Raw genomic sequence first — 12496 nt, forward strand, 5'->3', positions numbered from 1 at the left:
GTGCTACCCGGTGGTCCCGCTCGGGCATTAGGCACTCTCTACCAGAAGTGCCTGTTTATTTGTTAAAAAAGAAAAAGAAGAAACGATGTACGCAAAACATTTGAGGGATTTTTTGCACAATGCAGACATTTCTCCCATTCAGGTATGCGGAAGAGAAAAAAACGCAGAGCAAAAAATTCGAGAAGGCAGTTTCACGTTTCTTTTTTTTTTTTTTTTTTCATCTCCCGAAAGGAAAAAAAAAAAACGCAGTAAAATTCCTCATAATAATTTTTTCCTCCAATGTCGCCTCACTAAGCACTGTAAAATAGGGTCTGAATGATATGCGTGTAATTCTGCTAAGTATCCAGAGCCGTCCACATGGTGACATTTCTTTGTACAAACCAATCGCTGAACTCAGTCGCATACCGTCAAAGCCAATATTTGAACCATCCAAGGTGGGTGTGAATAGCCGTGCGGGGTCTCAATTTAAAACGACAGTGCAAATTTCCCAGAGATATCAACGTACATGAGAGCTGTCTGTTCTTTTACTCACTCAAATCCTCACTCAACCCTCAAATCCGAAACACCTCAAATACGTTTGCCTACAACCATCCAAATAAAACAAAACAACAGATGGTCTTCTGGACGTCTCTTTTTAAAAAGGATAATGACAAATGTCCACCCTTCCTCTCCTATCTCTTGCCTCTCATCGTCTGCCTCTTATCGACGTTCGCGTTGCAGTGCTTCATACGTATAATTCATTATAATTGGTTCACGGGAAGGGAAAGGCACAGTATCTGCCACACTTGTACTGTGGACACCTCAACCGCTCCGTAAGGGAAGGGAGGATGGTGGGAGTGAAGGTGGATAGAGAGAAAGGGGAGCCGCAGAGGAGGGCTACGGAGTAATTTCCACTACATGGGGATCTTGTTTTCTGGAAGCAATTCTATTTCAGCAAATTATTTTATTGCGTATGCATTTTAGTTTATGCACTTCAATGTATACTCAGAAAACATATAGCATTATTGATTTCCATTTTGTTGTGTTTTTTTTTTTTTTTTTTTTAGTGATGGTCACCTGGCACTTCCGTTACAGCAGTTTTCAGGGGTTGGCAATACGCCACGAAATTTATTATCATTATTTTTAACGTGCGCTGCTATCGCACATGCGTATAATTACCATTGGTTAACAGGAAAGGAAATGCACAGTATCTGTCGCACTTTCTCCGCCAAGTGTGTTTGGGTGGTACACCGTGGCGTATTGCCAATCCCTGAAAACTGCAGTAACGGAAATGCCAGGTGATGTCACTAAAAAATAAAACACAACAAAAAGGAAATAAATAAATCTATATGCTTTCTGAGTACACATTGAAGTGCATAAACTAAAATGCGTACGCAATAAAATAGTTTGCTGGAATAGAATTGCTTCCAGAAATCCTTTGACCATGCTAGTTGCGTCCGTCGCACCATCTTTAAGTACGTTGAATCAAAACGAACAAGAGCGCATTTAAAGACAGCACTACCCGTCGCTTCTGTGGCGTATTGGATTAACACTACGTACCTGATCGAAGGAAATGTGTTCTATTCCTTTAGGTACATTTATTTTATTTTATTTTTAATTCACAACATTCAAATAAGTTACGACCATATTTCCTGGGGTACGTTCCCCTTGAGGTTGCATAATACCATGTTTTTTGTTCTTAACAGCAGCAAAACCAGCCGCGAACGCAGTCAGGAGATGACGTTTATGACAACGGTTAATATTAATAATAATAATAATTGGTTCACAGGAAGAGAAAGGCGCAGTATCTGTTACGCTTCTGTGGACACCTCAACTGCATCGTAAGGGAAGAAAGGAAGGTGGGAGTGAAAATGGAAAGAGAGAAAGAGGAGCCGTAGTGGAGGGCTACGAAGTAATTTCGACCACCTGAGGATCTTTAACGTGCGCTGACATCGCACAGCACACGGACGCCTCTACACTATTACAATTACCTGCACTGTAATCAACTCCTGTCTTCACTGAGGGAATGGTACCTTTAGATTGCGTTCAGACACAGCTCTCAGCAGCAAACGCCTTTTAACGTGCTTTAATATCTTGTTTTTTTACAGGTTTACGGCGCGCCGATTTTTCAAATTAACTTATTCAATGTCGCGAAGTTGGCGCGACGGACGCCATCGATGTATTACGCTCTTTACAGTTAGTAATTATAAGCCGTAAAACTATTTCATTAACATTTTATTTCAGTTTCCGTACAGCGCATCATGCTCAAACGAAACCTAAGGTTGTTTTATTTTTCAGTTCCGTTGCTGCAGTTTTCGGGGAACGGCAATACCACAGTGGGCAATACGCTACGCCATCTGTTGCGTGGCGTTCCTTGGTACGCGTTCAAGTGTGGGATTGCAGATGGCAGGAACGCTAGACAAGAACACATCTCGCGGAATATGACAGATCTCGTGCACAGATCTCGCACGCAACTGATTGATTGATTGATTGATTGATTGATTGATTGATTGATTTATAAGAAAAGAAAGGCGCGGTAACTTTCTCGCTTGTTTTCTCTGGACACCGCAACCGCGCCGTAAGCGAAAGAAGGAAGGTGGGAGTGAAAGTGGAAAGAGAGAAAGAGGAGCCGTAGTGGAGGGCTACGGAGTAATTTCGACCACCTGGGGATCTTTAACGTGCGCTGACATCGCACAGAACACGGACGCCTATTCGTTTCGCCCCCATCGAAACGCAGCCGCTGAGTTCGGGTTCGAACACGCAACTGTCGCGCGCGGGAACTTCGTTCCATTAAAAATTGGGCGTATTGCAGTAACGTGCATATACTAGCCAGCGGGTGCAAACACTTGTTTGCGTATATTTGAAGTTCATTACGGAAAGGAAGTTCACAGCAATCATTGATACTCGTTGTGCACTGAACAGTAACGAGTGATAATGATCCCCATCTTTTCCTGAAAAGGAAAAGTTTTAGATCAACTCCGTTTTGTTTTCGCATCTCGGTCTAAAAAAATAATAGGGAAAAGAATTCTGTTTTCGTGTTTTCGAAATTTATCGAAGATTGACATCTCAAGCTGTAACCCGTGTATCGCCCATGAATTTGCTTCGTTGTTTTCAAAGTCGATATCCAAGTAAAGAGAAAAATGACACAAACTCGCCAAATCCATTCTATATATGTATTGCGCCCATATCCTTTCCCCATTTCTTATCAAAATATTTGCTTTTGTCGAGATATACGCTTTTCCTATGCCAAGCATAGGAAAAGCGAATATTTCGACAGGAAATGGGCGCAATACATATATAAATGGATTTGGCTTGTTTGTGTCATTTTTCTCTTTACTTGGATGTAGTCTTTGAAAACGCAGAAGCAAAATGCTGGGTGCATGATACACTCCTGATTGATTGATTGATTGATTAATTGATTGATTGATTGATTGATTGATTGATTGATTGATTGATTGATTTATTTGAGATTTCAGCCTTGTTGTGACTGAAGGAAGAAGGAAAAGAAAATGCACGGGCCTGCTACTGGCTGTGTAGCTGAGCCACCTCCGTTGCCTCGCGCGGGAAGAAGAGAAAATAGAGAAGAAAAAAAAAGAAGAGGGAGATAAACACGCCCGTCACAACAGCCGTCGTCCCCCAACGAAACGGTAGCGGGTGCAATGACGGCATACAATACAGATAAAAATATGGTGGCAGGCTAGCCCCGCCGCAAGCAGCAGTGATCTACCAGTGCCAGCCTCGTTGGGCCAGGAGCAGCCACCCCCCTCCCCTTAGAAAAATTTCGAAAGCTGGAAAAGACAATTCTTTTCATCCCTCTCTTTTTTCTCTTTTAAACAGAGATGCGAAACCAAAACGAAGTTGATCGAAAGCTTTTCCTTTTCAGGAAAAGATGGTGATGTATTGTACACAACATATTCGACGCGATAGCATCAATATATTGTCACATGGTGGTGACAAGGTTGATGACACAATAAAGAGTCAGTGAGTGCAGTGCACTGAAGAAACTCTTTATTGGGCTGAGTTGCGCCTGCAAAAAAACTTAGCGATTCGGCGGCGGCGATAGAAACAATCGTGCTCGGCGGTCGTCGAACAAAGAATTCCAGTCTCACTTGTCAGCACTGAATTTAAAAGAGGCGAGGAGAGATCTAGATAAAGCTGGAAGCACTAGCATGACCTGGAACATTGTATAAACACACGCGAAAGGCTGGAATCTTCGAGATACTTCCCGACGCATCTTTCGCGACCAAGAAAATGATAAAGCGTCGTCTCGCGACAACGAGTATGAACAACCACGGAATACAGAATTGCTATGTGCGCTAGAATCTCAGTGATAAGGTCGCATGCCAGCGGCTGTCGAATAGGAACAAATAAAGATTTAAATAGTTCACGGCAATATCAATGATCGGTTACCCCGCCACGATGGTGCAGTGGTAAGACGCCCGACTGCTGTGCCTGAGTGCCCGGTTTCCATCCCGACCGCAGTTCTCGTTAAAGATACCCAGGTAGGCGAAATTACTCCAAAGCCCTCCACTACGGCTTCTCTTTCTCTCTTTCCGCCTAAACTTCCACCTTCCTCCTTTTCTTTACAGCGCGGTTTAGGTGTCCACAGAAAAAGTGACAGATACAGCACCTTTCCCTTCCTGTGAACCAATTATGTATGTATGTACGTATGCACGTATGTATGGACGTATGTATGTACAGCCTTTATCAAAAGTGTATAGCGCGGGGGGTCGACTTCTGAGCCGTGTAATGACGCCGATTTAGCACTAGTGGAGGTCTTTCCTATTGTAGAAGGTAGGACAAAACATCTTCTTACCACCAAAAAAATTACGAACACTGCAAATGCAAGCCGCACAAAGTGAATCAGAAGCGGACCCCCTGGACCCTACACTTTTGACAAAGACTGTACGTTTGCACGTATGTATGTACTTATGCACGTACGTACAAACCAAATTATGTATGTATGTATGTATGTATGTATGTATGTATGTATGTATGTATGTATGTATGTATGTATGTATGTATGTATGTATGCATGTATGTATGTATGTATGTATGTATGTATGTATGTATGTATGTATGTATGTATGTATGTATGTATGTATGTATGTATGTATGTATGTATGTATGTATGTATGTACAACTTTATTGAGATTCCGGCAAACGACGGTTTAATGCGTCGTGACGCTGGCCAAGCGTCGACCCGGGGTTATGCCCTACTCTGTATTACCTCATTTTGGCCCGTTTGTGGTGGGCCGTGAGACTTGTGCTTCTCGAGCGCACCCCAGGCCTGCTGGACGGCCCATAGTTGAATGCCCTTATGTGTGCTTTGTACAGCACTTTGAAGTTTGGGCGGGTATGTCTTGGATGCAGCTTTGGTCGGAAACCTGTCACAGTCCCACATGATGTGCCATTGGTCCGCCGGACACACTTGACATACACTGCACATATCACTCGTGTAGATGTCCGGGTGGAGGAGCCCCGCCGGGGTGGTGCAGTGGTGAGACGCCCGACTACTGTGCTGGAGTACCCGGGCTCGAACCCGACCTCGGCGGCTGCGTTTCGATGGAGGCGAAACGAGGAGGCGTCCGTGTGCTGTGCGATGTCAGCGCACGTTAAAGATCCCCAGGTGGTCGAAATTACTCCGAAGCCCTCCACTACGGCTCCTCTTTCTCTCTTTCTACTTTCACTCCCACCTTCATCCCCTTCCCTTACGGTGCGGTTGCGGTGTCCACAGAAAACAAGTGAAGCAGTTACCACGCCTTTCCCTTCTTAAAAATAGATCAGTTTTTAATGCATAGTGAAGCTGGCCAAGCGTCGACCCGAGGTTTTTCCCTACTATGCATTACCTCATTTTGGCCCGCTTGTGGTGGGCCGTGAGGCTTGTGCTTCTCAAGCGCACCCCGGGACTGCTGGACGGCCCATAGTTTAATGCCCTTGTGTGTATTTGGTTCTGGCGGGTATGTCCTGGATGCAGCTTCGGTCGGGAACCTGGCACAGTCCCACATGATGTGCCATTGGTCCGCCGGACCCACTTGACATACACTGCACATATCACTAGTGTAGATGTCTGGGTGGAGGACGTTATAATAATGAAAGCATTAGAGGATGTGTAAAATTGTAAAATGATAAATATTGATGATGGCAATCAATGGGGAGTTTTAGAATAGGGGACCCAAGGCTTGAGGCCCCCAACGAAATAGCGTGCGGCGGCGCAACGTGCTAGCCGAGCGGCGAATTTTAGAATAGGGGTTTTCCCGACGCAGCGGAGCTGGGCTTGCGTTCGTCGATTGCAGCGCCACAACGGTAAACCAAGAAAAGCATTCAAATATGTAAGAGCCAACAACGCTATTTTGTTCATCCAAAAGTGCTACTATTGCACAAAACTATAGTAAAACTACCAGTTATATAAACTGTTTTTGTCATACAAGACGAAATCGGCCAATTGTCAATCCAAGCCAAGGCCGGGAAAACTCATTTGAACCTTCCGCGCTTTCCGCCGTCTGGTCCCCATGGCAACCAAACGAGGCGAACTCGCTAGGCCTAGCAGCTCGGTAAATCCTGAAGCAATCAGAAAATATAGGGCGTTTTATTGCTAAAATTTGGTGGTGCGGGCATTATGAGACATAGCATAAGCTTCGTTGGCCTTTCGTTTGGCATGAACGCGTGACACCATGAAGCGGTGACGACGAATGTGTGCCGAGGCGAGCGGCCGCCGCTTGGCCGGTCGCCGCCATGTTGCCGTAACCCAAGCGACCCAACGGCGGCTTGGGGCGAACGCTATTTCCGAAAAATAGTAGGGAGTTTTAGAATAGGGGGACCCAAGGCTTGGGGCCCCCAAGGAAATAGCGTGCGGCTGCGCAACGTGCCAGTCGAGCGGCGAGTTTTAGAATAGGGGTTTTCCCGACGCAGCGGAGCCGGGCTTGCGTTCGTCGATTGCAGCGCCACGACGGTAAACCAAGAAAAAGCATTTAAATATATAAGAGCCAACAACGCTATTTTGTTCATCAAAAAGCGCTACTATTGCACAAAACTATATTGAAACTACCAGTTATATAAACTGTTTTTGTCATACAAGACGAAATCGGCCAATTGTCAATCCAGGCCGAGGCCGGGAAAACTCATTTGAACCTTCCGCGCTTTCCGCCGTCTGGTCCCCATGGCAACCAAACGAGGCGAACTCGCTAGGCCTAGCAGCTCGGTAAATCCGGAAGCAATCAGAAAATATAGGGCGTTTTATCGCTAAAATTTGGTTGTGCGGGCATCATGAGACATAGCATAAGCTTCGTTGGCCTTTCGTTTGCCATGAACGCGTGACACCATGGAGCGGTGACGACGAATGTGTGCCGAGGCGACGGCCGCCGCTTGGCCGAGCGCCGCCATGTTGCCGTAACCCAAGCGACCCAACGGCGGCTTGGGGCGAACGCTATTTTGGAAAAATAGGGGCCGCCCCAAGCGTTAACCCAAGACCCCAAGCGCGCCTTACGTTCTGCGCATGCGCATTTCAACGCCCCAAGCTCCTTGGGGGCCCCAAAGCTTGGGGCCCCTATTCTAAAACTCTCTAGTGGCCGTCCCTAGCGTTAATCCAAGACCCCAAGCGCGCCTTACGTTCTGCGCATGCGCATTTCGACGCCCCAAGCTCCTTGGGGGCCCAAAAGCTTGGGGCCCCCTATTCTAAAACTCTCTAATAACAGATATACTGATAAAATAATAATCCGTGATAGCTAGTGGGATCAAAGAATAAAATAAAAACTAAAAACACGAAGAAAAATAAACAAATTCCGACACATAGAATAAAAAGGAATATAAAATAAAAACGCTAAAATAATAAACTGTAAAAATTACAAAAATGTTGCTGTAGCGCTAATGCTTTGCCATTCTCCCACTGCTGTTTCTGCAGTGACCTCTAAATCTTACGCCTGCTTGCAGTATTTCACGAGGTCTAACAGGGCCTTCAGAACGTGCGTGGCTTAACATTGAGTGCGACCTTGCTAAACCAAGCAGTAACCGCTCACCGGTAATCAAGCGAAAACTGAGGGCTGCGTCGCGGGTCCAAAAGAGGCTGCACAAAGTGCGGTTGGAGGATGATAGGCACCCGGTGTCATCAAAAGGATCATGACATCTAACAATTGAGCATAAACTGATTATTGCATTTCCCCCCACACACGGTAAATTATAAATCCTCGAAATTTGAAGCCATTCGGTGCAGTAGATAATATTGAAATAAATTAATAGGAGCACGTTAAAGAACCCCAGGTGGTCGAAATTTCCAGAGCCCTCCACTACGGCGTCTCTCATAGCCTGAGTCGCCTTGGGACGTTAAACCCCACAAACCAACCCAACCAACCTTTTTTTATTATTATTATCGAAATCATTTTTCTGGTCTGGCAACCATTGGCTGATGACATCACAACGGATACCATTCCCATGTCGTCTGCTATTCGCGGTGTCAGCTACACTCTTGCATGCCCGCCGTGGATGGCGGTCACTGAGAATTTTTTTCTTCAGCGAAAATATTGTAGTATTCACACATTCTCTCTCTCTCTCTTTTTTTAGAAGCCTCCACTACAATATGGAGGCTTCTAAAAAAAAAAAAAGAGAGAGCTGGGCGTGATAAAGGACAAACGAGGCAAGGACCTCACTGAAGCCTCAGAGGTAAAGAAGAGGTGGCAGGAATACACAGAAGAACTGTACAAGAAGGACCCGAATGTGCAAACCCAACATAAGACGGTTGTGATTACTGATCTCGAGCCGGGCATCCTGAAGAGAGAAGTTGAATGGGCCTTAGCCAGCCTTGCTAAGAACAGAGCTAGCGGAATTGATGGCATTCCAGCTGAGTTGCTTCAAAACCTCAACCATGACGCTGTTAACATTCTGCATACATTATGTCAGAAGATTTGGACAACCCTGCAGTGGCCACAGGATTGGAGGAGGTCAGTTTACATCCCCATTCCAAAGAAAGGCAGTGCCAAAGATTGTTCCAACTACCGCACGATCGCGCTTATTTCGCATGCTAGCAAGGTGATGTTGAAAATCCTCCAAGGTAGGCTGCAGCAGTATGTGGATCGGGAGCTTCCGGACGTGCAAGCTGGGTTTCGCAAGGGCAGAGGAACTAGAGACCAAATTGCCAACCTTCGCTGGATCATCGAAAAAGCAAGAGAATTCCAGAAACCCATCTACTTCTGCTTTATTGATTATGCGAAAGCGTTTGACTGCGTAGATCACAGCAGATTGTGGCAAGCTCTCCAAGAGATGGGAGTCCCAATACACCTCATCTGTCTCCTCAGGAACCTGTATGAAGGGCAAGAGGCCACAGTCAGAACTGGGCATGGTCTTACTGATTGGTTTCCGATTGAGAAGGGAGTGAGGCAAGGCTGCATACTGTCGCCTTGCCTATTTAACCTATATGCAGAGTGCATCATGAGGAAGGCCGGTCTCGACGAGTCTTCAGCTGGAGTGAAGATTGCTGGAAAACGTATCAACAACCTTAGATATGCGGATGATACCACTTTAATGGCAGAAAGTGAAGTGAAACTTAAGAGACTTCTGATGCGCGTACAAGAAGAGAGTGAGAAATTTGGGCTTAAACTGAACATTAAAAAGACAAAGATAATGGCGTCTTGCACTATCAAGTCCTGGAGCATCAATGGACGAGAAGTGGAAGCTGTGCCAGATTTTCTCTTCTTGGGCTCCAAGATTACCTCGGAAGGAGACTGCAGCCATGAAATTAGGAGACGCCTGCTTCTGGGAAAGAGAGCAATGGTTAGCCTTGACCGCCTAGTAAAGAGCAGAGACATTAGTCTGCCAACCAAGATCCGTATAACTCGTGCTATGGTCTTTCCAGTTGTGATGTATGGATGCGAGAGTTGGACTGTGAAAAAGGCTAACCGCCGAAGAATTGACGCGTTTGAATTGTGGTGTTGGCGAAGACTTTTGAGAGTTCCTTGGACTGCCAGAAGATCAAATCAGTCGATATTGTCGACCATAAACCCTGACTGCTCATTGGAGGGTCAAATTCTAAAGTTAAAGCTCAGCTACTTTGGTCATCTGATGAGAAGAGAGGAGTCGCTGGAGAAAGATTTGATGTTGGGAAAGGTTGAGGGTCGCCGGAGAAGGGGTAGGCAGCGAACGCGATGGTTAGATGGCATCCTCGAGGCACTGCAGATGAAGTTATGTGATGTTAGGAAGATAGTGAGAGACCGGAAAGCGTGGCGTGACATGGTCTATAGGGTCACGAAGAGTCGGACACGACTGAACGACTGAACTGAACTGAACTGACTACAATATGGGACCTTAGCGATGCTCAGACTTGTTTTGGGTTTCGTCTAGACATTGTCGAGGAGGACGAAATCGACCGGCTCTTGCTGTATTATTTAAGCATATAATCAGAAGTCATATTATTCCTACGTTATGAGAGATAGCTTGTTTTAGCAACAAGCGCTCCTACGTATAAAAAGGGTCATGTCCAACGTTTCGTTCCGCCGTGTACGCGCGCCGCGAAAGGGGTGAGGGGTTAACCTTGTGTTGCTGATTGCTGAGCTATTTCCCATCGCACTTTCGGTCTAAAAATTAAGAGGAAAACCCATACAGCATGCGTTGACGCAAAAGCATACCTTGCGACATTAGAGGAGCAGACACAACTTTTGAACGAAGCGGTACACCTCTTGACTAAGCTGTTATATGCGCGTGTTAGTGAAATTGAGTTATTTTCGGCTGGTGAAGCATTACAGCAAAATTATGTTCAGTCTGCCCACGGCTAGAGCCCAAAAACATGCTCCGCCGCCGGCGCTTCAATCCCGCCATCGCAAAGCGCAACGCCATTCGAATGCGCTGCACTGCCCGGCACCCTCCCATCCTCCGCCGTCTCCGTCTCGCCTCAGAGTCACTGGAAAAGTTTCAGAGTACCGCAAAGGTGCCCGCAGGCGCCATTTCCCTTCCAGATCGCCGGGTCCGGCCGCTGTCTGAATGGCGAGTGACCGCATTCGTAGGCTTGGAACGTGTTTTTAAGCTCAGCAAAACGGGAAGGCTCTGGCACGTTAATTCAGACAGTGCCAACACTGATTGTGCGGTCGCTAACTTTAATACCGTAGTCAGCAATCAAGGGGTAAAAAGGGGTGTGGGTCTCCAAAACCCGCGACAGACATCAAAGAAGAAAACCAGGTGGAACCAAGACAAGTGTTTTAGGCATAACAGCTTCGTTTCGGAAAATCAGTTCTGTTGTAAAAAATATACCGCAATTAACTAGCGCTATGATTTCAATTTGTTTTTTCATAAACTACTCCTGTAACTAGGGACTATATTCAGCTGCGTAGGAAGAGGGTGCGGTTTGGCTCTGTAGCTTTGGCTTCAGTGCCAAGAAAAGGTGTCCCCGAGTATAAAGAATTTTATATACAGACTCAGTGCAGTGCATATTTCCACAATATTCCAAAAGTCATGGCAAACATTGGAAATGGCTGGGCAGTCTTCTGGGAGAGACCCTCACTTTCCTTTGGAGCCGATGGTGCAGGGCACAAACCTAAGAACAGGATTCCAGCCAGAACAAAAAGCTCTTCTTCGGCACCTTCCGTTCAAATCTCGGTCCCCCTCTGCCCCCCCCCCTCCCCTCCCAGTTTGGCCTGAATCTTACAAGCATTGAGCGCAAGCAGCGTGATGGGGCCGAGAAGACATTACCCGCACCCGTGCCCAGCCACAGCCACGACGGATGGATGTATGAGTCGGCACACGTCCCCTAGCCGCATCAAGTAGTCTGTTTTGCTTTTGTTGCATTTAGTGCAGTGTGAAATTTCTCTCCTGCCTTGATTTTAACCAATAATCAGATAACCACTGTTTTGTTAATATCTTCCGGTTTCAACGGTGTAGTCTGTTTCTTCTTCGCAGTCTTTATCCCCAATGCTCTGAAGACAATGGATGGATGTATAAAGGCCGACCCACGTGGAGCGATTTTCCCGCGATGGATGGATGGTATATAGGAGCGTCCCCTTTGAAACGGGGTGGTAGCAGTAGCTATCATGCTCATTTTTTCCCTATATCTTAATTATTAATTTAGATTGGTTAACTAAACCATCATTCTATTTATTAAATTTTTGTTTCTACATTACTAACATTATGTCACTTCTCTGCTTTTAAGCCACCAATCTTCCAGTCGTTTTTTGCTAGTTTCCACCGCCGGTTTATTCACCCGGCCACTGGTACCTCAAAACCCCAGAGCTTCAGGAACAGTTACTGCGCCTGCATCGACTTCCGGGTGGATACCAATACATTCGAGTATAATATGGTCAATTGTTTCACTGGAGTTACCACATACACTACAGGCGTCATCTCCATTGTTAAATTTCTTTTTGTGGCTACGAGTTCTAAGGCACCCTGATCTATAGCTTCAAAAAGTAGGGCACTGCCTCTTGAGTTATCAAACCGCAGCAAACCTTGTGAACTGAACGGCCGCTCCTAGGCGCAACCACCGTGAGATGGCAGCACTTCTGCCTGCAAGGATTAGAGGCTAAACTAGAGGGGAGTAGAC

The 12496-nt window shown here is 46.0% G+C and overlaps 1 long non-coding RNA gene across 1 annotated transcript in view; it reads right to left on the reverse strand.

The window, feature by feature from the left end:
• Nucleotides 1-12496, reverse strand: part of LOC146174426 (uncharacterized) — a 493807-nt gene that overhangs the window by 458162 nt on the left and 23149 nt on the right. The window lies entirely within an intron of this gene.

This window comes from Amblyomma maculatum, chromosome 11 (genome assembly GCF_055883805.1).
Source record: "Amblyomma maculatum isolate TAMU_Amacu chromosome 11, ASM5588380v1, whole genome shotgun sequence".
Classification (NCBI taxonomy): Eukaryota; Metazoa; Arthropoda; class Arachnida; order Ixodida; family Ixodidae; genus Amblyomma; species Amblyomma maculatum.